Source organism: Python bivittatus, unplaced genomic scaffold (genome assembly GCF_059951505.1).
Source record: "Python bivittatus isolate LINGU-HERP-01145 unplaced genomic scaffold, Pbiv_v1 ctg000480_np1212, whole genome shotgun sequence".
Lineage (NCBI taxonomy): Eukaryota > Metazoa > Chordata > Lepidosauria > Squamata > Pythonidae > Python > Python bivittatus.
Genome location: NW_028277075.1, coordinates 7,607,551 through 7,634,659, shown reverse-complemented (window position 1 = coordinate 7,634,659; position 27,109 = coordinate 7,607,551). Strand labels below are relative to the sequence as shown.

General features: G+C 37.7%; 1 protein-coding gene and 1 long non-coding RNA gene across 11 annotated transcripts in view; one reads left to right on the top strand and one right to left on the bottom strand.

The window, feature by feature from the left end:
- LOC103060191 (neurexin-3-beta) overlaps positions 1-27,109 on the top strand; it is a 758,042-nt gene that overhangs the window by 491,215 nt on the left and 239,718 nt on the right. The window lies entirely within an intron of this gene.
- Positions 18,509-24,878, bottom strand: LOC112540865 (uncharacterized). Its single transcript, XR_003084915.1, has 4 exons — positions 24,810-24,878; positions 21,154-21,373; positions 19,604-19,697; positions 18,509-19,104 (listed from the first exon to the last, which is right to left on the bottom strand). It is a non-coding gene; the product is annotated as an uncharacterized LOC112540865 (long non-coding RNA).

Genomic DNA, 27,109 nt, shown 5'->3' with positions numbered 1-27,109 from the left:
CGTTCCCAAGGTCTATCCTTAAATTGAATTTGTATGTAAGCCGGAACAGTATTATTGTATAATACTGTAAATGCAGTATTGTGTAATTAACTCAAACCATTGTGTATTTAACTCGAATCATTGTGTAGTTAACTGAAATTTTGCTACAGTAGGCTCTGTTCTTAACCATGGATCATGCTTAAACCGGGAGTTCTTAACCCAGGAATTACTTGTATGTTTGTTTATCTCTTAAATGGACTCTGAGGATCTGCCATGGTGATTGGATCACTTACAAAAATATTTATGAGACCCTTCCTAATCTTGTTTATGAGCTTGGGATTTCCTGATAGTCTCCCATCCCAGATGCTGCTTAGCTTTTTGTAAATCAAGAGTCTTTCAGTAAAGTTTTAAGATGGTAGAGAAGTTTAGGAGCAGATCTGAATTGCAAAAATCTGGACAATCAGTAGATGGCAGCAAATAGTTAGAGGTAATGGTTATTTGGATTTTTGCATCCCAAACCAGGACAAGCTGACTTTCACAGAAGTTATGTTATTACTAGTCTCCTTGAAGAATCCCTAATAAACTCAGAGCTCCCTAAATACAAAAGCTAGTGATCAGAAAAGTATCACTAAATCTGGACTGTTTTAATAGCATAATTAGTCTAATAATCAAGCAATGATTTTCTTTTTCTACAATGATTTTAAAAAAACAAAAACTAGAGAGAAATTAAGGAGACTAGAAAAGCTCTGTATGAAACATTTAATTCCAGAATCCATAAACTTTTCACATTAGTGGTAATTTCTTCCTTGGCCTTGAAATGTTAGGTGTTAATTTAAGGAGGTTTTGCTGCATGTGTTTTAATGAGACACTTATAAACTTCTTCATGCAAATTGTCCCAATAGCAGCAGTAGTAGCAGCAGCTAGCATATCTGTTAACTCTTCTCACAATAAAGAGAAGAAATGCATGTAGTGATATCACAGATCCACTAGAGTGAAAAAGTCACCGATAAAAAGCAGAAAGCAGAAGATGAATGAATTTCAATACTAACACAGTTATTTCACCTAAAATATATTGCAATGTGTGTTCCAAGTAAAATTATTGTTTTTCTGGCTATCTCTGATACATATATACATACATACATACATACATACATACTTGTATAATTTGGGTTTATGTCTCCAAAATCACACTCAGTCTTGATGTTCAGTGAAAGATGACAGTATATCGATGTTTCCAATAGTAAAACAAGTGCATTTGATGCAGATAATCTCAAACCCAGTCTCCAGCATCTCCAGTTAAGCATGATCAGGAAGCAGTTAATGTAAGAACTTCTGCCTTCTGCTTCCATCCTCACCCTGAAAATTCATCCAAAGCAAACAAGTGGCCTGAAAAATGGGGTGAGAGGAGTGGTTTTGAAAGGGGGAATGGAGAAGGCTTGCTAGAATCTAGAAGGCCTCCTGTGCCCATCCTCATGAACAATGCCCCAAAGGGGGGAGGGACTTTTTTAAAAAACACAGGGAGGGGGTGCTTTTAAGTGTAGAAATTGGAGAGGCTTCCTCCAGGAAGCTTCCTGCTCCCACCTCCATTAAACTCTGTCTCCCCAAAAGCCAAACCCAGACCCAAATGTTTCAACTGCAATCCTTCTGGTGATGTCATAGTGCATTCGTGGCTTCCTGTAGATTCTCAGGATTTGATAGAAAAGTCAGTGCAAAACACCACTTTAGAATACTTTTCCCTTTATTTAGCAAACAGAATCTAGTTTCAGCTTCCTAGTCGAGCTTTGCAAACATAAATTATAATAGAACATTGCCCATTCAAAGATAAGTTTAATCTTATAAAGATAAAATCTATATAAAGTCTATAAAGATTAGATAAACTGCCCATTCCACTGCAAATTTTTAAACTGCAGTGGAACTAAACTTTTTCTTTTCAAGGTTTCTCTAATAGCTTATATATTTGCAAGATATATTTTCATTTTAGTATACGTTTACCCCTCTAAGTTTATAAACTACAGTATCTAGAATCAAGAAAGTGCTTAAAGGTACTGGCTGACAACTTCTTCCTTCTGTCAACCAGAGTGGCAGCTGCCTTTTCTCAGACTGGTACAACCTTTTATTTTCTATCATCTACTGTCCCTGAGAGAGATCTCTGGAAGCTAGACTGTGTTCTGCTATGTCTCTTCCTCTTCAGCTCTTTGGCAGTCTTCCTTAGGCTTGCCCTCCCCTGCCTTGAGGTTAGTTCTCCAGCTAACAACACTTAAACAATGTAAAAACTGTCCAGTTCATTATAGGGTTACCAGCCACCACTGCTTTTTAAATAACAAACAATCTTCAACATCCAGAGCAGTCTAGATTCATCTTAGTTGCCAGCCATTACATTGCCATTTTAGTTCTTTCCCATTCTCTTTCCTAGAGTTGTTGGTAAGAACATAAATGATGCCCTGCTGGATCAGACCCCTGGCCCTTCTTGTCCAGTAGTCTGTTCTCATAGTGGCCAATCAACTGCACAAGGAAGTCCGCTAGTCTCCCAGCAAATGGCTAATTTTAAGATTTCACATTGTATGCTAATAGTCATTCCTCCTCCCCTTACAGGAATATTTTCATATGAGAAAGTAAACTAACCCTAATCTCAAGTTCCTCTTATTAGCTGTCTAGCACAAAATGTTTGGATTTCTGCATGGGTATATGAACAGTCAGCAAGAGGGTATACCTGGATGCAAGCTGCAGAGCATCACTGGATAGTCTTCTTCAGAAGGTCAGAAGTCTGGAGTGCAGCTCCCAACCTTTCAAATATTGCTCACTCCTGCACTAGAGATCTTTAATAAATCAGATTAATTTCTTGCATTCCTAAATGTACAGGAATATTTCACTTTATGACCTTGTTGTTAGAGTAGGCATTATTAACCACATACTTGTAGTCTTTCTTATAGTGTTATCAGTATTTCTAAAAGTAATTCTTGTGGTTCCTATTTGGGACATATGGACAGGAAAAAAATCTCAATGCTACTTATTTTTTTAATCCCTAGAGGACTCTTTAATATCCCAGTTTCTTGTCACTCAGATTTGCCTTCAGCAAACTTTGACATGACCTAATTAAATAAATGATCTGAACAGCTGAAAGGAAAATATAACAGGAATGTTTTTGGGTGTATGTGTGGGGGAATTTCCACACCTTCTTTTAGGTTGGAATAGGGAACAAATATATTCTCATTTCTATGATGCTTAAGTACAAGATTCATACAAGATTCTGTCTAACATGCAGAATTTGAATAAGTCTTGTCTGGAGCATTTATTACAGTCTTTGTTGGAGGGAAGGGAAAATCATTATTTTTTGTTTATTATAATTATGTCCTTTTTTAATAGCACTTTACCCAAGTGAGTGTCGTTTGGACTCTTACTGAAATATTGACTGTATCTAGACTTGCTTAGTTCCAGCAAGTACTATACTGTATAGACTTAGATTATGTCCTTGGGATAAAAAAAAAGTATGTTGAATTAAATGAGTAGTAAGATTAATGTGGAAAGAAACTGGAATAATGTGTAATTTGTCCATCTTGCTCAGTATCATCTATAGCAGGATTAGGCAAACTTCAGGCTCATGGGATATAGGTTTTTTTGTAGATCTTTGAGCATTACTAACCAGGGTCAGGTGCAAAGTGATAAAGCTAGAATTAAAGGATCACCCAAGATCCACATAGTCAAAGCTATGGTTTTTCCAGTAGTAATGTATGGCTGTGAGAGCTGGACCATAAAGAAGGCTGAGCGACGAAGAATTGATGCCTTTGAACTGTAGTGCTGGAGAAGACTCTTAAGAGTCCCCTGGACTGCTAGGAGGTCAAACCAGTCAATCTTAAAGGAAATCAACCCTGACTGCTCATTGGAAGGATTGATAATGAAGCTCAAGCTCAGATACTTTGGTCACCTAATGGGAAGAGAGAACTCTTTGGAAAAGACCCTGATGCTGGGAAAGATTGAAGGCAAAAGGAGAAGAGGACAGCAGAGGGTGAAATGGTTAGATAGCATCACTGAAGCAATGAGCATGAAACTGAGCAAACTCAAGAAGGCAGTGAAGGACAGGAAGGCCTGGCGCGATATGGTTCATGGGGTCACGAAGAGTCAGACACGACTTAACGACTGAACAACAAAAAAAGGATCACCCAGAAATCTACCTGATTTAACTTTTGCTTATCTTTGCTATGTACTATTTGGTAGTACCTTTCTGGGTTTTCAGGCAGGCCTTTTTACTCTCATAGTTCTACGTAGTATGGCTGAGGTTTTTTAGATCCAGGTAATGTACTAAGGCATGGGCCCTAATTTCTGCAGGTATTCATTTCTTGACTGAAAAAGCTCTCCAGCTCTTGTGGATTTTTGAGCCTTCATTACCAACTGTTCACCTTCAGTGAAGAATGAAAGCTCAGACTTTCACCAATATCCGATGTCATACCTGCATGGAATACAAACAGTCCTGGCAGAAATACACAATACTTATTTAATATTTTCTTTCATAGCCTGAAGCTTGAATGTCTGCACCAGGCAAATGGATTAAAAATTATATATAGAAGACACCAAACTTAGAGGAAGCACATTTGTGAGTTTTACCCTGGGGCACCTTGATTCTTGCCACCTTGCAATATCCAAGCAATGTTTGAAATGAATGAGCATTATTCTTTAGCATTCCTCAGCAATTATATTTTCAATCAATTACCTTTAATTTAATCCTTGCTTTCATCAGGTCTCACTCCTAACATGAGTGGCCTTGAGAACACTATAGCCACAGCTTCAGTGGCACCCACTGGGCGGGGTGGAAAGTCAAAAAGTCAAGATGATGCTCCTGACAGTGTGATCAAAGCCTGTTCCTTTATTCACATACAAAGAACTTCAATTGTGTCATCATGGACATCATCTTTATTTTTTTAACACACACCCCAATGCTCCTGCATGGGTGCTCAGTTCCCAGAATTAATATCAACTCAACACAAAGAGAATCTAAAAGCTGCAGGGCCTAGATTACATGGAGATAAGCAGCAGCATTGACTAGCGTGGAGCTTATAAGAATTGCTGTAGCACAGTAGTGAAGTCTGCAATCCTTTGCATGCTACAAGAAATTCATGGGCTGCAGGTTGAACCCTATTAGGTGATATTATGGAGTAGGTGGTTTGGTTGTTCTGATGACAGGTATTATCTGCCAAGCTTTTGTCCAGGATTTTTCTAAAAATTGGGTCACAAGCAAGCAACATAGATTTTACTGAGGGGGCTGAAATGGCCAATATCTTTTAAAAAGTGACAGAGAATATAGATTGTTATGTTTCCCTTTCCAAGGTAGAGAAATTTGCACAACACTGTTTCACTCAGATTTTCCCCCCCCAGTTTATGAGACACCCTTTGGTGAAATTAATTTATACTACTTTCTTCAGCAATTTTTTTTTTTTATCTGCGCTCAGTCGTTACCGACTCTGCAGTGACTGCTTGGACGAGTCCTTGCAGTTTTCAAGGCAATTGTTTCAGAAGTGGTTTGCCAGAGCCTCCTTCCTAGGGCAGAGCCCAGCTGGCGAGTGCAGGAGGCGGGGTTTCTGTTGCTTCGCGCCCTTTTCGGGCGCGTGCGGTTTTTCGCGCTTACCGGCAACTGCTCCCGACTCCTTTTTGCAAGGCGCCGCCAGCATTTTTCCTCCCATCGGAGTGAGAGTACCCATTTATCTACTCACGTGAGTTTTCGAACTGTTGGGTTTACAGGAACTGGGGAGGAAACAGGAGCTCACCCTGCTAACGCGAAGGCTGGACTCGAACCGCTGTCTGTATTGATCATTTACCCAACCCTCATGCAGAGTTACTTTTATAAAGAACAGTTCTTTATTACCATTCTAAGTCCAGTGAAAAAATAAGATGGTATCTTGAAGCTCCCTACAATCTGTTAGCTCCTGGACAGAAACACGGGTCACTTGGTCACACTTTTACATGCTATAAGATGTATTGTTTCTCTTATTAAATTGTAGTGATTATTTCCACTTTAGAATCTACAGTCATAAATTACCAAATATATTTACATGTAAGCCTGTCATTTATTTCAATAATATATTTCGTATCTGACAATGTGTGAGGCACCTTAGGTAAAGTTTGGCTTTTGTTAGATTTTTTTTTTATAGAAAGTAGGTGCTCTTAGTTTCACAAGTCTATAGCTATTTAGGATGATTCTCATGTGTTTTAAAATATTATTTTTAGATGGCCATCTAAAAGAAGCAGACCCAAATTCATATTTAAACTCTTAATTCTTGAACTCAGCCTAGTAATTAACATGTTTGATATGTGAGTAAAAGGAGAGCTAACACTCAAATGAATGGATAAGCTTCTCATTTTTCTAACTTTCTTTTCATTCTGTTACCTAATTTACTACTTTGTAACTCTTTTAATTTACTACTTTGTAACACATTTCCCTTAATATAATGTGTCCTTATATGTTGTTTTCACATTTTTGTGTTAACTGCCCCCAGTATGTATAATTTGTATATAACTTTTTGTTTAAAAAATTGTATCATTGAATCCAGAAAGGTGAAAGAGATAATTCCAATCTCATTTGCTTATAAATTTAGGAAGTATGAACTTTACATCTGTGAAAAATATGGGTTGAACAAATCTTTCTCCTATCCCTAGTGAGCATTCATTTCTTAATAACTTTTGGATTTTTATTTCATTGGGGTTAGTTATGTCAGCAAGTGGAGAAGTGAAAATTTTAAAAGCTGAGCATTAAGAATGTAATTTGGGGCTTCTTTTGAAATAGTCACATTGTTCAGCTTATTTATGGATCTGAGTAGCTCTCCCATTTGTTTTTCCCTGGTCTGATTTCCCAAAGCTAAACATCTTTAGTACCTGTATGGGAGATCAGCAAAGTAGCCAAGTTGTGTACCAGACCAGGAATTTTTAAAAAAAATACTGTTCCATATTGCTGGCAAGAAAGCTATGTGTATGTGTGCCTGTATTTATCAAAAAGTGATCTGAATTTGAGGGAGTAATTAAGTTCATTATTTACAACAACCTAAAAACAGCATCTGAAATAAGGAAAATAGCATGCAAAATTAACAAGCACTTCACCAGATTTGTTTAAAGAAAGGTTGGATGAGCATCTATCAAGGATGCTCAAGTAGCGGATCCCTGCTCTGGATACAGTGGAATGGGGTTGGACTAGATGATTTCAAAGGTCATATCCAGGGTCGAAGATCTACATCTATGAATCAATGACACACTCAACTCTCAAATAATAACTGAAATTATCATACATTTGAATTCTCCCCACTAAACCAAAACTTTGAAAATATCACAGCTCAGGCTTGGCTCTGTTTCTATCTTCATCTAGCTTTCAATGCCAAGAAAAATCAAAATCCTAGATGCTGTTTAATGAAATGGCTTGGACTCAGGAAGCCATTTCATCATTACCCACAAAATTAAAATAAATAAAATAAAATAAAACAAAAAGCTTTCATGTATTCCAGTCTCAGTTGCATTAGATAAGCTCCATCTTTTCATAAGTCTTTTCCAATATGTTCCTTGTGCCTTAGTCTATGAATGGATGGATGGATGGATGGATGGATGGATGGATGGATGGATGCATGAATGAATGAATGAATGAATGAATGAATGAATGAATGAATGAACCATCCATCTTCCATCCATCCATCTTTGTATTTGAAGGATTCTAAAATTTGGTTTGAATGGCATACTTAGTTTCCATCTGTGCTTGGTATACTCTGGCCTGTGGAACATTCAAAGAAATAAACTTTGCAAGGATGAAGTTCTGCTACCTCCAGTATTTTTCCTAGTGGCTTTTATGAATGACTTTCAGAAATGGATTGTTTTGAAAAAAAAGCATCTGCCACTGGAAGCATCTGGCTTAGATTTGTGTGTTGCTGCCAAACTAATCTAGACAGTTTGGAGGCATGCCACATGCATTACATTCTGACTTGTAACTGTTTGGTTCATGCTGAATCATGAGAACTAGAAGACATGATCATGAAATATGTGCAGAATAAAGTGCACATGGGCTGCCTCTCAGCTGCAAAGAGCTGCACAAGTGAGCTCAAGTGCAGTTTTTTTGGATTATTCCTTATTCAATATTATAAATGCATGCACAGTTTCATAAAGGGGGTTGACTCTTCTGGAGAAGGGTAAAAGAGGATGCATTTGCTCCCACCTTCCCTTGATGTTGGCAAGGATCATAGAGATAAGAACCTCTTCCTGACCTTTTGTCATAGCGGGTCTTTTAGGACATGTGTGGCTTCAGAAGAAATTTAGTCCCTGACCTAAATGTATGCATTGATAGAGACAGATTTCAATAATTTCAGTTGAGACGCTTCTGTTATTAGTGTCTTGAACTGAGCTCATGAATAAAATAAAATAAAACAAAAAGCTTTCATGTATTCCAGTCTCAGTTGCATTAGATAAGCTCCATCTGAATGCATTTGCGCATGAACTTTTGTCTTCCCTCCCATAACCCTGGTATTAACTCTTTATTACTACAATTCATTTGACTAATATAGAGAGAAGAGAACCAGTATACTTTGGCAAGTGATTCATCCAACTTACTTTTATTTATTCTTTCAATACAGTGGTACCTCGGGATACGAACTTAATCCGTTCCGTGACTCTGGGCGTATCCCGAGTTGGTCGTAACCCGAAGGAAATTTCCCCATAGGGTTCAATGTAAATCCGGTTAATCCGTTCCGCCCTCTGAATTTGGTCGCACCCCGAGGCAAATTTCCCCATAGGGTTCAATGTAAATCCGGTTAATCCGTTCCGCCCTCCGCCCGAATTTGGTCGCAACCCGAGGCAATTTCCCATAAGGTTCAATGTAATTACCGTTAATCCGTTCTGGCGTCCACGGACCACACGGAAAGCGGCCAGGCGCGGCGTGGTGCGGCGCGAAAATGGCCGGGTGCAGCGCGGCGCGGCGTGAAAACGGCCAGGCGCGGCGCGAAAACGGCCTGGCGCAGTGCGGCGCGGCGCAAAAACAGCCCGGCGCGGCGCGAAAACGGCCGCGGACCACGCGGCAGGGCCGGAAAAACAGCCGCGGACCACGTGGCACGGGTGGAAAAATGGCCGCGGACCACGTGGCACGGGCAGAAAATGGCCGCGGACCACGTGGCACGGGCGGAAAATGGCTCGTACCCCGAGGTGGAGTTCGCAAACCGAGGTAAAATTTTGGGGCCAGAGCTGGTCGTAACCCGAAAAATTCGCAAGCAGAGGCGTTCGTATCCCGAGGTATCACTGTACTTTGAAATGGCTTTTTTTTCTTTTTTGGATGCATTTCCTTATGTCTCATTCCTCATCAAGAATTTTGTAAGTTTTGTAAGAATATCTAAAGGAAGCTAAACTATAAATGTAATCAGTACAGATTATACAACTTTAACATTTGTGGAATTCTATTATTTATTTTATTTATACCTGCTTTCCCCACATGGAGGTTCTGGTGACATAGAGAGAGTCTGGATTTGAATTTACTGTTACAAGCACGTTATGCTGATAGATATGATAAGCAAAGGTACAGCTGGGATGCAAAAATCTGGATTGGACAGCAAAAAGAAAGCTGCAACTTCACTCCCATCTATTGATAGTCCAGGTTTTTGCAGCAAGATCTGATAGCCTTACCAAAAGCCATCCCCAAAGTTTCATGGTTGGCAAGGATTTGAACTCAGATTTTCCCAGCTATATTCTGACATTTCAACCATAACAGTTTTCCAATTTGTGCACCCTTGTTGTCCACCAAAGGGCTCTGTTGACAACCATCAATTTCTTCATTGCTTCATTAGTCATGCTGACTTATGTTTTCAAATAATTTTCTGCAGCCCCTTAAACCAATTGTATCTCCTCAAATTTCACAGAACATTAGCAATCCAAGGATTTTAAAACCCTAAATCCCAAACGTAAGTAACCCAAAAACATTCTGTCTAGTACTTTCCAAATGGGAAACAGGACAGTTGTTTCTTAGGCCCATGAATGCTTTGAATACAATTCAGAAGAAATGTTTCAGATGGCATGCAACCTCTCCCTATTCATTAAACAAGCCCAACATCTTCTTTACAAGCCTGAAAAAATGGTGCTGCTGGTTTAAGAATCCCCTTATTAAAGTTCATGTAACTCTTAAAGCAATAGCAACTTTTTTTTTTTTCAGAGTCACAAATCAGGTTTCTTTAAAGAATAGTGTATATGGCACTCATGCAGAATCGGAAGTGCACGGCTCTATTTTTAAAATCCTCTTTTCTTTATCTTTAAGAGCAGCTTGATCTGAAAACATTAGTCAGTGTTCAAACTTTTCCTCCTTCTGGTTGCTTTGTTTTCAGACTGAATTGCTATGGAAAACACAGCAGGCCACTTCCCCCTGTTTTCTCTTCGGCTGGAATACTAATGGGAAAATCTGCAGTTTGTAGTTTTTCTGTCAGATGAACATGCATATGGGTCGGTTTTCTGTAAGATCAAACATCCATAGTCTTTTATTGGGCATAACTGTGCAGAGGAAGAGCTAATCATGCTAACAATGTTAGATTTCTGAAAACAAATGCATATCCCAGAATGCCTTATATTTTTCAGCCAGAAAAAGAAACAGGCAAGGCCTCTTACTATTCATATTGACTTCCCAGTGTTTTAGTCAATCATGCATTTTCACTGCAGGTTAAAAGAAGCAATTCAGACATAGTTGCTTGTCTGAGCTAAAATTGATCAGCCAAGGAAGTAGAGCTCCCCTCCCCCAATCCCCCCATTGGGAGGTGGAGATATTCTTTCTTCCCAGAAAGCAAGAAAGGGAAAAAGATAGCTGTGGTAACACAATATTATCCTTCTCATCCAAACAGATTTCAAACAGAAAGTACACGAGGAATATGTAATTGTTTCACTTTAGGAGTGCTGGGAAAGAATTTCTCTGACTTGCATTATCCAGAAATTTGATCTAAGTGGGAGAAAATTAATTAACATTTCAATTTCTTGTAGGTTCTGTTAACATCATTCAAACAAGCATGCGTATAAGCCCTGTCTATCTATGTGACAGGGAAAAAGGAGGGATCATAGAAAGAAGTGTAAAAGGACACATGCCTTGAACAATAAGACAAAGAATAAGAGGGGCAATAGGAAAATGGTTTGATTCCTCCATCCAGGGAGCAGCTCTGAATGCTTACATATAACAGTTCAAGTGGAATCCCCATGCATTGTGATGCTAAATCAGAGCTACCACCTCTTTTTTTCTATGACAGTCTCCTCATCTTTAAAAGTTATATTCCATGCAAGTGCAACACGAGACTTTTCAGGTAGGAACAGCTGTACATTATCTCACAGTATGGAAAAAAAAATTAGAAAGCAAAAGTGAAAATTTGGTCTAATGTGGTCTTTCTACAGCACATATGCCACCCTGAGTCATATGCTAAATGGACAGCTATAGAAATTGACTAACCAAATAAGAAATTATATATATTTGTTTACTTGGTTTATATACCCACTTTTACTTCAGGAGCTCAAAGCAGCATACATGGTCCTCCATCCTCCTCCTTTTTTCCCCAGCAGCCCTGTGGAATAGGTTGGACCAGTGTTTCTCAACCTCAGCAACTTTAAGGTGTATGGACTTCAACTCCCAGAATTCCCCTGCCAGCAACACCTTAACCATTATGCCACACTGCTCTCACATTCTGTTTTTCACACAGCTTGAACTGCTTGAATCTGCAGATATCAACCTGTCAAACTTTCATGTCTTATACATAGTTCTCTCTTCTTGGCTGCTCTGTTCATTGAACAAATAAGAGTCTTATATCTAATTTTGTTGGTTTACAATCTATCATCTGGCTAGGAATGTTGTGTGCTTAACTATTGAGAATTGAGCTCTCAGAATTTTCTCAAGTAGGAACCAATATACTCACTTTACGCAAAAGCTGGTGGCAATGTATGATATGAATGCAACTTTTTCCCTGAACATTAGCCCATTGGCTGAGAATTGTCTATTTTGATAAGCAGTAGTTCCCCAGGGTCTGGAGCAGGAAGTTTTATTTTTCACACACACACCCTGCCCCCATCTCTATTACTTGAAATAAGGTCTTGTTAACTGAAATTGTGAAGGACTGAATTTGGAACAGTTTGTATACAAAGATGGGCTGAAAGCTTGTTTGAGAAGCCTATGCATTCAGTTTGTATCCGACTCCATTCTTAATGCTTTGTGCATTAATCCACTGCATTTTATCTTAAATATTTCAAGGCAGGCAGGCAGGCAGGCAGGAAGGAAGGAAGGCATTCTAATCTTGTAGATTTTTCTTTTTCCACTTCTCTAAAATCTCTTATATATTTTGCTTATATAAGAAATTCTAAATTCACCTTGAAATTTTGTTTTGGGTCAAATCTGGTAGCAGCTTGCTGCCTTACCCAGCTCCCCCCTTCTGCCTTGTAGGTGCTTTCCTTGCAGGAATATCATGTCTCCTTTAAAAGCATTTCAAAAGAGCTTGGGAAGAGATCAATAGTTCTTTGGCTCTGACATTAGAACTCTTCAATGTCCCTTTACAGACCGTGTGGTAAGTTGCAGCTGCTTAGTTGTAGATAAACCTTAATTACTTTGCCATTTCTTTAGTCTTATTTGGGAAAGAGGCATTAAAAATGGAAGGAATTATGTAAATAAGTATCCCCTTTTGTCTGCTGATTTATTGGATGGGAACATCTTTGAGGTAATCTGTTATGGAAGAATTTATTGAGTTTAGTTTCAGAATAAGTGCTTTGCTTTGTTTCTTCTTTTCAGCTTTAAAGAAAAAGATGTTCTTTGGGAGTTGCCAAGTGTCAACAGGGAGAAAGAGGGACTCAAACTTTGTTTTGATTGATCTTCCTTTTACCCATTCTTACAAATTGTATATTTAGGTTTATAAGAAACATATATTGGCTTACAGTCATTCATGCCCTAGTTACCTTCTGAGTGGACTGCTGTAATGCGCTCTATAAAGTGGCTGCCCTTGAAGAGTATCCAGAAACTTCAGCTGGTGCAAAATGTGGCAGTGCAGACAATTAGGTGTGCTCCCAGAATGGCACATGTTACACCTCTGCTCCATGAGCTGCCAATTTGTTTCCAATTCAAGGTGCTGGTTTTTTAAAGCTCTTCATGGCATGGGGCCAGGTTATTTGAGGGATTGCCTCTTCCTGGTTATGTCTACCCATCTCATCAATCCGGCAGAATATGTATGTTGCAGGTTCCATCCATTATGGAGTTATACCTAGCAGGACCCAGGAGGCAGGTCTTTTCTGCTGTGGTGCCCACCTTGTGGAACATCATTCCCCCTGAGGTGAGGTTAGCCCCATCCTTGGCAGCCTTCTGGAAGTCCCTTAAAACATGGCTCTTTCAACAGGCTTGGGGATCTTAAGGAACTGAAGAATTGCTAAGATGGCTACACTGTAATATCAAAGATGCTCTATTTTAGTCTTTTTTCACAATATTGATGTTTTGTTATTATGGAACGTTTTATGATGTTTTTTATGGCTGTCTTTATTGTATGCTGGCCAGAAACATGGTTGTGAGATGGGCAGCTATATAAAAGGAAGGAAGGAAGGAAGGAAGGAAGGAAGGAAGGAAGGAAGGAAGGAAGGAAGGAAGGAAGGAAGGAAGGAAGGAAGGAAGGAAGGAAGGGAAAAATTCCTAGTAATGCAAGAATTGCATCAACCCAACCTGTATCTTGGGCCAAATGGCGGGGAACAGATAGTAAGCAGAATTTATGAAATGTCAATGATTTTCCCACTGATCTGGAAGGCAATTCTGCCATGGAACTCAGAGATGACCTGGGCATTAGATGAGATGGCTAGCAAGCTGCCTTTTCTGGTCATTGATCCTGAAGCACTCATTGCTAATCAAAGGAATTTTGGGAGATGAACTGAAATACTAAGAGCATTGGTGGTAGAAGAGAAAGAACTAATCTGACCCAGCTACAAATTGACCCATGCCCAAATTTGGGACTATATAGTGGAGATAAGGGTGGCAAAGCAGATTTTATTTCTTGGCTCTTATTGTGTCCACAGATTCTTGTTTAGTGGTTTTGAGATTACCCACATCCTTTTGGGAAAAGCAAAGGGAAAATGTTCTTACAGTCCACTATGACATGTTTGCTAGATTCTTTGTAGATAAAATTATTCACATTTGCTTCAGATTGGTTGCCAGTTGGGCAGAGTCTAGTGATATGACTGGGACATTGTCTCAGGGCGTTATTTAGGACTGTTTTGAGGTTGTAGAGTTTGAGATTAAAAGGACAACATGAGCTCTGTCACCTCTTGGTTGCACCAGTGCCCCACTTGGTTCCTTTGGGCAGGCTAGTAGGATGTGCAACTGAATTTTGAAGGTGATCAATGCCTCTTTAGTAAAAAAGGTGATGCAGAGCTGCTGAATAAGAGTTCTAAGAATAAAATGTTAAAAATGCAAGTGATATAAGTATGCCTATCATTAAAAAGTGCCTTTAAAGAGGAAAGGAAACTAACCCAGACGACTTTTTTCATAGTTTGCCCATATTGCAACTCTTTCATCTTTTTACCTCCATTAAGCAATTTAAAAAAAATCCTAATCAGTGGATAGGTTGGCAATGAGAGAGAATGTTTTAATTAAGAAAAACAAACAAACAAACCCTTTCTGTAGAAACAGAAGTTGCACAGCAGGAATTTCTCCTTAAGTGAGCTTTGAACTACTGCCCACCCCATGATTTCTTTTGTTTTGAACTTTGTTTGACACCAATTGTGTTATCTGTAGTTAACTTGCATGCAGTGCTGCAAAGCACTATAGCAACTATTGTTTGCCATTCTGTGTGCAGGGAGAGAGAAAATATGTTCTTTTCTATGGTAATGAGTGCTAGATAAAAAAACAACAACAGAATGTATTCAGTCTTGTTTTTTGGAATATATCAGCCACAAATGTGTGAAGAAATCAAGCAGATGCCAAAAAAAAAAACAGAAAAAAAAACAGAAAAAAAAACCCCTATCTATCAAAATAGACATAAAGATATTGTACTAGAAATTTGAGTCAATCAAGAGAGGAAAAAAGATTCTGAGGGTATAAGAATCAAGTTCAAAGAAAGAATCATTAGTACTGTGCTAAGAAGCAGCTTACAGTTTCCCTAAAGAATTCCCCACCCCCACCCCCAGCACAGGGATTCCTATTCTGAAGTTGTTCTTGAACTTACTTGATCATTGAAGGATGTGTGAAATTGTTGAATTGGTGAAATTCTTCAGCTATTGAAGGATTTACCACATCATGTCTTCTCCTGGGATTTAATTCAAATGAGGGAAATCTGGCAGACTGTCCTACCAAACAGTTGACTGTACAATAAAGGCTAAGATACCCTTCGAAAATTCTTGACCATTTTGCAGCTAAAATAATCACAAGAATCCCAACTAAAAGAACAATAAGAATCATGACTATTTACCTAAATGTTCATCTCCTTTGAAAATTATTTCAAAGCAATTTCCTTTATAGGAAATTGAATAATTGAAAAAAAAATCCAGAACAAATTTTGGCACTGCAGTAAATTCGACTGATTGTATAGAAGTTGTAATATTGCAGAAATGTAATTGCAGAAGCTAGGTTGTATACATCAGAAATAGAGTTGGCTGAAGCACAGCTAGTCACTCATCCTTTTATCTATTAAATAAAGCCTCCAGAATATGTTCAAGGGCCATAATCAGATGTATTTAAAGCCAATTTGTATTCTCCCAAATAGATTGCCAGAGATTTAGGTGTGTACTTTGAAGAATGTTGGAATAGCCTATTGCCTATTAATCCATTAAATCTATTTGATTCTTTAATTTTTGTGGAAATGATTGGTCCCATAAGTAAGTAAAAAATTATTGCCTTATGTTTACCTGATATTAGAGGTAACTACTGTAATATCATTGCTCCTGTGCAAGAAGATCCTGTTATCTTGAGTAAAACTATATAGCAAATCCATCTTTAATGTCCGTAACTTTGAAAAATGTTGAATTTATTTACTCCAGTGGAATTCCCAAAAGTTGTGATTTTTAAATTGCTACATTTTATACTCAGTGAATATCACTAGCAAATTTTGAGTTATGCACCCTTAGGGAGTGGTGCATTGTGCCTAAAACATCTGGCTGGTTTGCTTTTCTGTTCAAACATGTTTTTGGTGAAATTTTCTATGTAACATAGAGCAAGATATAGGAAATCTTATAGAGAAGATATACAAATAAAGACCTCTCTGGTGGTAGCTTCTATAATATGAATTAAATATTCATTAAATCTATATAGTAAGAGAACAAGGTTACAATTCCATACCTATTTAACTAGGAATAAGCCTCATGTATTACAGAAATATGCAAGATTGTATTATCCAGATGTTTCAGTGAATAACTATACAGACAGCATGGCTAATAGTGTGGATTATAAGAGTTATATTCCAAAGCATCTAGACAGTTCTTGGTTGTAAATAGCTGATGAGCAGAACGGTGATTTGATGGTAGTGGTTAGCTTTGGGACAAGTGAATGGCTAAATTATTGTGATTCCAGAGAAGGAAAGAAGATTGCAAAGTAAATATTTACATGAGAGTCTACAGATGAAAGAAAAACGGGGCTCAGAAACCATTAGCCTAAGAAAATTCAAAGGATTAGGAGAAGTCCAGATTGTTAAAGAGCATAAAGAAGAATGAAAAGAATAGTGTGACCTGAGATTTTTTTTTTTTTTAAATAGAAGATTGAATAAAAAAACACATAATGGTATGCCACTATGATTGGTCATGGTGTCTGGGAATTACAGTTTCAACACATTTAGGAGACATTAGATTGATACCATCTGATATAATAGTTTGATACATTTTGCAAAATTATACAGAAAACTATCATGTATGTTGTATAACAGTTCACCATGTATGTTTCTGTTGGCTTTTTTTTTTTTTTTTTTTACAAATGTCAGAGTTTGAGCTCTTTAGAGAAAACATGGAGTGGAAAAGTGATTTTAACATGTATATAAATAAAGCCTACTTTATAAAACTTAACAGAGGAATTGGTGAAATCTGTTTGGATGACTGCAATGCACTCTACATGGGTCTGCCCTTGAAGACCATCTGGAAGATACAACTGGTCCAGAATGCAGTGACACATGCAGTTTTGGGTACCCCACAGTTTACTCAAGTAACAGCACTGCTGTGTGAGCTGCACTCACTTCCAGTTGCTTTCTGAGTGCAATTCAATATGCTGGTTATCACCTTTAAAGCCTTACATGGCACAGGGCCAGGTTATTTGCAGGACTGCCTCTCCCTGAGGATGTCTGCCTGTTCTACTAGGTTAGATAGGGTGCTCCTAGCTCAACCCCAATCCTAGCCCAATGCTTGGGGGCTGTGAGGACCGGGTTCTTCCCCAAGCATTGGGCTAGGATTGGGGTTGAGCTAGGATGCTATTGGGTCAGGCACCTGGGGGAAGGGTACTTCTGTTTTTATCTCTGTTTTTATGGATTGTTGTGAGCCACCTAGAATAACTTTATGAGATAGGCAGCCATATAAGTCCTGTAAATAAATAAAAATTAAATCCTTTTGCTAAGTAAAATGTTCTGTTCAGGTTATATTTTTAAGCAACCACACCTAATTGATCTTTCCTGGATGACCACAGTAATTGGAACAAAGTTACGTCTCTGATTCTATATTTCTACAGAGTTTGCAGTTCAATTCATGGCTCAGAATTGCATACAAAACATTATAGGTCAGGGAAAGTTATATATAAAATGTATAGGTTGAGAAGGTCAAATATGAAAAATAATGCAGTTTTTTATGTTCATTTTTAGCAATACAGAAAGCTGCAGATATTTGACATAATAGACTTATGACTGAGTAAATGAAAAACTGAAAAGGATCAGAGATAGATTGATCTGTAAATACATAGTGCTACAGTAAGGGATTTATCAAAGAGAGAAACATCTGAATGAAATCTACACTGTAAAAAGGAGACAACAGCATTGATTTTGTAATAGGAACTGTGAATTTAAATAGAATTTAATAGGGATAGACACTGTGGGAATGATCAGAAGCTAGGAATGTTTATACTTCTGAAATGTTGTCCCAGTTACTTTTGTTTATTCTTTGTGATATGAGATCTATTGTATTTCTCCCACATCTAATTATTCTAATTCATAAGGAACACCAATAGATGCCTATGACATTCACAGAATTTATTCCATATTTATGCTGGAATAAATGCAGTATTAATTGCAATCCATCTATTTGTTGTAACTACTTCATGCTGCTGGTATGAAGTCACATTAGTGCTCTGACAAATACAGAGGATATGGAAAGAAAGTGAAATACAAACAAACGTAAGCCCAGTTCTAACTCAACAACTATGCCATAACTTTTGGGTAGGTGTAGTGATCTGGTATCTTCTCATCCAGTCCCTATTACCCACTTAAATTCTCTTTGGAGTCATAAAATTCTCTTCGGTGAAGCAAGGTGACAATGAGCTCATCGCCACATGCCTTTTATGTGTGAATGAGTCATTGTGGATTTAGCAACATTAAGAGGCAAGTCATACACATACATAGGTGAACCCGCTCTTTATTTACACCGCATAGTTTTTTTAAAAATGTGATAATGATGGGACTTATATCTTTTGCTTAAAAATTGTCCTTATTTTTTTAAAGACATTTGGCTTTCAATATGTATGTATGTGGCTTTGAGTAGTGATTACGTAAAAATGAATGAAATGGTCTTTGCAAAATCATGGCCTCATACTACATGTTGAAGAACTGGAGAGCAAATAATCTTGTATACCTGTGAATCATTTGCATTTTCCCCAGGTAATTTTTATATTTATCATTCCAAACTATCCCTGCAGTGAAAAGAGGAAAATGTAACAACTAGGATAAGTAGCAAGTCATTTTTACTTTAGCACACTCTGCTTATTCTTAATGTGAGGGATGCAGCAGTCATTTAAATGAATTTTCCTTCTGGAACATTTTCCTTCAGTGTTGAGACTGAGCAAGATCTTTGTCTTCTTCACATCCAACATCTGTTGAGTAAACGGTTGGAGAAAAGCCATTGCAAATCTGCCAAAGAGCTTACGTTGGGCTGCCAGCATCTGTGCAGCTTCTGCTTCTTTCACTCCTTTAAGATTAGGATGTATAAACCTGACAAATCTGCATGCCAGGGCTTTTAAATAAAGAAACACATAAATTAAACTTTAAAATGCCAAAACTCACCATAGAAGAGCTGAGTAAATTTCAAAGCCTGGTAAATAAATACATCTTGGAAGCAGAGCAGCTGAAATGAAGTTACTCCTCTAGTTCTCTTCCAAGATCCAGTTTCAAAAGAAGCAACTCCTAAGATGCTTTAGCTTTTTACATAATGCATATGCATAGATCTGTATCAGTAACTTCAGAAACAAAGATTCTAGAACCCTTTCCACAGGCAGATTACAATTATAGTTGACTATAAATGTCTTCCCCACAATATTGGCATCTTTTCCCATCCCTGCTTCTGACCTTGGTGGTTCAGCAGCAAAAGCTGAAATAGGGATGGATGAACCTGTCATTTTTATTTGTCCCACCTTCATTTTAAAAAAAAAAAATCTCAGGTTTCCACTCATGAAGAAATGTGTCCATTTTGGTAAGCTCTTATGTAAATAAAAGGGGAAAAATGAAATTCTTACCCATCTGCAATGTCTGAATACCTTAGGAAGAGCTGTTCCCAACATAGAGGCTGTGGTGTACATTTCTGCCATGTAGCTTTAAAAAATAAGGAGCCTGTTGGGAAAGGGAAGTGGAAACCCAAATGAGCATCATAGACATGGCTGAAATCAAATGAATTGAAGCCTTGAATTTTAAGAATAAAACATTACAGCATCATAGAATTGTGGAGTTGGAAGGGACCATGAGGATCATTTAATTCAACTCTCTGCAATGTGCAGAAAAGCCAATTAAACAATCCTTGAGAAAAACCTCCAAAGATGGTGAATCCACAACCTCTGTGGGTAAACTGTTCACTGTTGTTCAGATCTTACCATCAGGAAGGTTTTCCTTATATTTAAAGGAAATCTAGGTAGCTGCAACTTGTACCCATTATTTCTGGTCCTAGTTTCTATAGCAATGGAAAATAGTTCCTGATCATCTTCCCCATAGCACCATTTTGTGTAACTGGACACTGATATTGGGTCTTCCTTCAGTCTTCTTTTCTCCAAATGGAACATCCCCAGTTCCTTCAGCCTTATTCAGTCCCCTGTATCATTCAGATTCCTTCAGCCTCATTCAGGTCCCTTTGTCACTCTCCTCTGAACCAATTTTAACCTGTCAAACCTTCTGGAAATATGCTGCTGAGAATCATACACAGTACTCCAGGTGCAATTATTATTTCATACTCTGTGGTCAAGCAGCCTTTATATTTGCACTGCTAATATTTACAGTGCAAATGTTATGTGTGTGAAGTCAATAGATAGCTGTACTGTGATCAATGGAGCCTATTTCCCAATAAGTCTGTATGGGATGATAACTCTAGTTTTTTATCCTTATCTTTAATCCAGAGTCCCATCCAGTGATGAGGCCTATTGGTAGTTGAAATGCTTTTGGAAAATGGCTACTTTGTTATTGTGAGGTGACCAGTGTAATAGCATTGTAAATCAGCAGGGTAAGATAAGAAGAGTAAAAGAGACATTAAAAAAAAAAAGGAAAGGAATTTTGTTATAAACAACTGTTTAAAAGGAAGTGCACGAATTTTACTTTTCTTTATCATGGCCAAAGTTTAAAAAGATGTGTTTTCAACTTTAGATGCATATTTATGAAAATATGACTATAGTTTAGAAGGCATTAGGTACATATTAGTTCAATTTCACACTCAAAATGAACAACTATAAATTCATTTCTCTTTTGACTGTACAGATACAAAAAGGTTAATTATTATTAACAATCGCTTATATTTACTTAGGTGATGAATATGAATAAAAAAGAGGATTTTGCTGTCAGGGCTCACCTTAGTCATCTGGTTTAGACAAGATAGGAATCTAAACTTCTCCTACTCAGACCTTGACTAGACCTTAGAGGTCCAAGTAGGGTGGGTGGCAGCCCTCCTCATGATGGTTTTGTGAATAATCAAGCTGTTTCCCAAAGGATAAGCTTTTGTCCAAAACAGATAATTTTTTTCTAATAAACATCCAACCATTGTGATTTTTTTCTCTTTTTTGTACTCTATGATTTATTTACTTTCTACCTTATATGCTAAATAGCGTCACCGTTCTTCTTTTGCACTTGGGGTCCATCTTATTACTTCTCCTCATTCTTCTCTTCCATAAATTTGATATATGAGTTCCCATGGGTTGTTGCTGGGATGCTTTGCAGTCATATTTTCCTTTCTTCTGTCTCAATAATATTCAGCAAATGTAGCACATGGTATCAACTCAGCCCTTATTCTTTCTCTCTTAAATCAATCACTCATGGAATGAATGGGAGAAAACAAATGGAAGACAAATGCTAAAGATTAGATTGGGGAAATGAAATGGACATTAAAACTTAAGTGTGAGTAATCAACAATGCATTTGATCAAAAATAGCTTTTTAAATAGCAACTCTTCTTGCTACAAAGAACATTAATGAAGCAAAAAAAAAAGTAGTGCAGTTGAATTTAAATGTATCACTCTATTATTTTAATATATTTATTTGGGGTTAACAACTCATTGAGCACCAAATTGCTCACTTTTAATAAGTCCCTGATGTTAGAAATGAGCTGCCTAGAATTACAGTAAAATAACAATTGAAAGGCAGAAGAAAGTAATAAAAATATAAGTAAGCAGCGTTGCACACTTGAGAATGGGAGCAAAGTCCAATGTTAGAAGCGAGGGATAGTGTGGTTGACAGGCTACAACTGTACAAATGTCAGAGTGCTTTGCTGTAATGGAAATAAATAATGACATCGGTGTGTCTGTGTCTGTGTGTGATTTTTAAATTTGGCAATAGATAAATTTGCAAGTGTTGAATATGCATCCTTTCTGGGATTACTTTAATTGGTTTTAGTGGACTATTAAGTATTGCTTTTATCTTTAGCAATCATATATAATATTAGTAGGCCTATGGCCTCCATTGCCCTATTTTGCAAATGTATTATCAGTAAACCGCTGATCACTGACAGTTAGCACCATAGGCTTACAAACTGAGCAAACAAGACAGAGGTATCCTATCTTTCAGGCTATACATTTCAAAGTACTGGATTTTACACTGTTACTGACATTGCTAAAGACAACGATAAATGCTCAGCAAAAACCAGACACTCTATCATCCACCCACCACATTAATGGAATGTAAATAAGAAGAAGTAAAATGCAAAATCCTATTAAAAAATCCCAAACTAAGTTCACTAGCATTGAAGGCTGTTCAGGGGAAGTCACAACCTTCAAATCATACAGTTCCAGTTGACATGAAGGAATGCCATGGCATAATGATCTTATATTTTGGCAATTTTCCTCTTCAGAATTGCCATCCACTAACCCCTGGCAGAAAAAGAAGATTTCCTGTTCTACCACCTTCCGTCAGATAAGAAGGACCTGGCCTTAGCATTTCAAGCAGAAGCCATCTATTTTTCAGAATAACAGATCAATATGGCCCAAAACATAGCCAACTATACTGCAACTTCAATTAAAGGGAACAACTCTGAGCTAATACGTCTGGTTTGTACTTAGCAGGCTTATCAAAAGAAGTCCTTCTTTTGGCAGTGAGGCCTGTTCAGTGTTATGTTTACACCGTACTGCAGTGTTTGTCAACCTCAGCAGCTTTAAGGTGTGTGGACTAACTCCCAGTATTCCCCAGCCAGCATGCTAGTTGGGGAATTCTGGGAATTGAAATCCACATATCTTAAAGTTGCCGAGGTTGACAAACACTGCCATAGTGCTCCAAAAAAACATGGCTTTTGTGTGTTGAGGGCCATGTATTGGTACTTTCCACAGTTAAGCAATCTCCTGTCACAGGAAGGGCAACTCCTACATCTAGATCTCAATTCCCTTCACTTTATAGCAAGGCTAGTACAGCCCATCTTTCAAAAGGATATAGCTAAAGGTATGGAAGACCCGGAGAAAAGGTCCTGTCCTACAGCATTCACCTGACCTCTAAATAATGGTTCAACTACGGTGAAATTAGCACCATATTCCAGTAACTTCTGTGAATAAAGAAAAAGGGACTTGTTCTGTCTTCCATCAAGGTACATATAGTAGTGTTCGGAATAACATGTGCACACTTAAGCAATATTAAACACGATCTTATTTCTTAATGAAAATGTTCTTAAAAGATCTAATAAACCTGCAGAAAAAGTAGTCTCCTACAAGTTTTGCTGTACTCTTGATCACTTTATGAAGTTCATGAATTTTTCCTGGCAGTAATATGAAAGTGGTTTGCTATATTGCCTTTTTCAAGGAGATTTTTTTTCCAGTTTCCCAGGATAGTCTACAGCCCAGATCTATTCAGCTACTAACCAGGCATGATTCTGTTTATCTTCTAAGCCCAAAAAAGTTGGACAGCTCCAACTTCACAGTGGAATTTTTCAGTTAACCTATCCTGCCTATTCACAAAGTCTCTCAATCCACTAGTAACAATCGATTTACATCTCATATCTTTCAACGTGGAACTCCTATTCTATCAGCAGAGTAGCAATAAGATCACCCAGAAGAGTTGGTGAGCTACTCGTACTCAGATGATTTACCACCTTTTCTTTGGCTTTTTAAATAGACAAGTTAATTCTCTGACTAGATTTCACTTTCTTACCAGATTTATCATCAGAATTTCACAAAACCAACCCCACATATTACTTTTGTTTTCCCCAACTATCTTTTTCATTATTGTTCCTTCAGTCAGTCTTAACTCTGGGTAACTTCATGGACAAGTCCCTGCAGTTTTCTTAGCATCCCTTTTCAAAAGCAGTTTGCCATTGCCTTCTTCCTAGGACTGAGGAAAAGTGACTTGCCAAAGTCACCCAGCTGGCTTCATGTCTAAAGCATAGCTAAAACTCACAGGCCCGGTTTCCAGCCCAGTGCTTTTAACCACTACACCAAACTATGTCTCCTTAACTATCTACATAGTTGGGTTTATCACTGCATAAATGCCAAGGGCCTGGCATTTTATACTGATTATACTAAATAGTTCCACAATTACCAGCAACTGTTTATTTGCTATGTGAGATTAAGAAAAGGCATGCATGTTTGCTAATTGGGGTAAGGAAACCATCATATTGGATACCAACTAGCCAAGCTTTTTCCACCAAGGGAACATTCTGTATTGGCAGTGTTGCTCCAAGGGCTACATTTCCTGACCTCTGCAACATCTGCCAGTACGTGTTAGCGCTGCACTATCAGCGTGACATCAGAACATGAGTGAATGCGAGATCTGACCTTGAATATATATAAGGGGTTTTATCTTTCTTCATTTTTTTTTGTTTTCCAATAATTTTTCTTTAAGTTTAAGGATTGTTTCATTGAATTGTGTTTTTATTTAGTGTATTTTGGTATTTTGTTAATACTTTGAAAAATAGCAAAAAGAAAAAAATCTGTGTTGTCCTCAATACTCAATTAGCAATACCTAACAGTTCCTAACAGTAAGCCTGCTAATCTTCCATACGTAAATATACAGATGAACCAAAGTTACAGACAAGCAACCTGCTGTTTTCTATAAAGTATTTGCATTCTCAGCAGGTGGGACATGCGTGCAAGGTAGGAAATCTTTTTATTTACACATAGCAAAAAAAATCAAGTTATGATTCTTGTTATTTTCATTATAGTGAAACCTTAGGACCTTGTTTTGGTTTTGCTAGTAATAGATAATGAGGCCAAGATGTAAATAATTGGAATTAGAGGTAATAAATGAAAGAGAGGGAAAGGTTAATACTTACTTAATCATTTAGAGCAGGCTTCTTTAACTTGGCATTCTCCAGTTGCAGATTTTTGAAAGCACAGCTGATACCACACTGGAATGGAAATAAGCTTCTCTAGCATCAGGCCTGGTGTATTTACTCCCTCCTCCTCCTCCTCCTCCCCCCTCTTCCACAATCCAGATACATGTCAGAAGAACAGAAGGGTTTGGCATATGAATCTATCATCAATCACTCCTAGAAGCATTTTTTCCTTATCAGGCCTCAGAGTCTTGAAGATAAAAAGAGCCATGGTAGAAGATCATCGCACTTCCCCATTTCTCGGAACAACTCTCCTTCTCTACCTGTGGGCCTGCCTTTATCTGGGCAGAGATGGAATTGTGTTAAGTGTAATATCCCCTGGGAGGTTGCATAGGAACCACAGAATTGCAAGCTTAAGTATCTCAAGTGAAAATTTTCCCTCTGAGAAACAAATATAAAAACTTTATCATCAGCATAGAAAAGTATTTTCTGATGATTAGCAGGTATCTTCCTCTCTTCCCCCTCCACCTTGCTCCACCCCTTAGAAGCATCCTAGAGATTTCCTGCTGAGGTTCTGATGGAAGACAGAGAGATATCCAGCAGGATGTAGACATTTGCTAGAAATGTAACTGCTAGTTTAGAACACTAGATATTTCTATCTCTATATATAGGTTAGGTACCTTTTTTCAGGGCTTGCATTATCTTTTTGTTTCTTTTTTTCTGTTCCCCAATAGTCCTTGAAGCCCTACAGATCTGACCATGTATTCTAATTGTATGGAACAGTAACTGGTCTGTTATAAAATGAATTTCTTGACATGCATCAGTAAAAAAAAATCACAGAAATAAAGTGGGTGGAGTGAATTCTTACTTTCTTTTTGTAACTGGTTTCCAGAATACTGAACATTTTGTATTAACCTCCTTATTAGAATCTGCATTCTAATATCTCATAATGTGCTATATGTATGCTTATACATGCAGTAATTTGAAAGATAGTGAATCATGCTGCCTGGCTATAGATGGAGAAGGGAATGATAGTACGTATATAAATGTAAGTTAATCATTTACATTTGGGTCATTGTGTAATCAGGTGGAATTAGACTAGCCAATCAAACCTAACTCTGTAATAATTTCAATACCATTGAATATCGGTATTGATAGAATTGTTGTATCTATCAAGCAACATGAAGAAAAGGCACTACATAGAATTATGCTGTATCTTTTTGCAAATGCAGAAGTTACTATCACTGGTCATTACTGGCCTGAATAATTGCAACATTCTGTTGGTAACGTGCCAGATATCACCCAGGGTGGGGTGGGGATAGGATCCAGTAGGTTGGCTGGCCCTAGGAATAGGCATAAAACATCAACCAGAAGATAGATCTGCTCCATAGAATCTAGCCGCAGAAGGCATTCCCCAGCACTTCCCAGCTTCTGCTGTTTTCTTTCATTTGCCCTGGACAGGTGGTACATTTTAAAGTAAAGCACTTGGCTGTAGCCAACAATTTTTTTTAAAAAAGTCCATGTGAAGCCTAGATGGAGTTAGTGGCAGGGGAAGATGATGGTGATCCCAGGGATGGTTGTTTTTGTTTACAACTAACCAGTTTCCCTTTTTTAAAACGTTTAAAAGAATTTGCTTTAAAAATGACCCTGAAATTGAGTAGAAAAATTGTCTTATGGAGGAAAAAAGTATGAGAAGCTTAATTATTTTTACTTCTTATTTTTTATGAGGATTTTGATTACAGAAGTGCATTATAAAATTCAGAGATATTTTGCAAGATAACTGAAGTCTCCCTTGATAGGAAAACCCACTGAATTTAACCAGACTCATTTGAAATTATTTAAGATAAAATAATTACTTGAGATTAACTGTTAGGATTACTAACTCTTCATTTATAGAATTATTCTGTGAGCTGTCAATCATCAGTTCCTATTGCAAATATCACCTTCTGCCAGTTGTCGTCTTCTTCACTTAAATACTTGTAGATGCTCATTGTGATAGTTCATTCATTCACAGTTTTGCAGTGGACTCTGGATACTATATTTATAGGTTGCAAGTGAGAAGGATTTTCTTTGAAAGTTTACCAGATGAATTAATGGAGACAATATAGGATATGTTGTGGGACCCATAGCACACTCATCAAGAAAGGTGATGAATATATTTCCTCAAGGAGGAAAAAATGCTTTGTTTCCTCTTTTATAAAGCAAATGATTTTAAAAAGCTCAGTTTATTTGATTATGTTTAACATTTCTCTTGTATGTTGTTGTGTGAAATATATTCCCACCTGAAACATTTCTTTAAA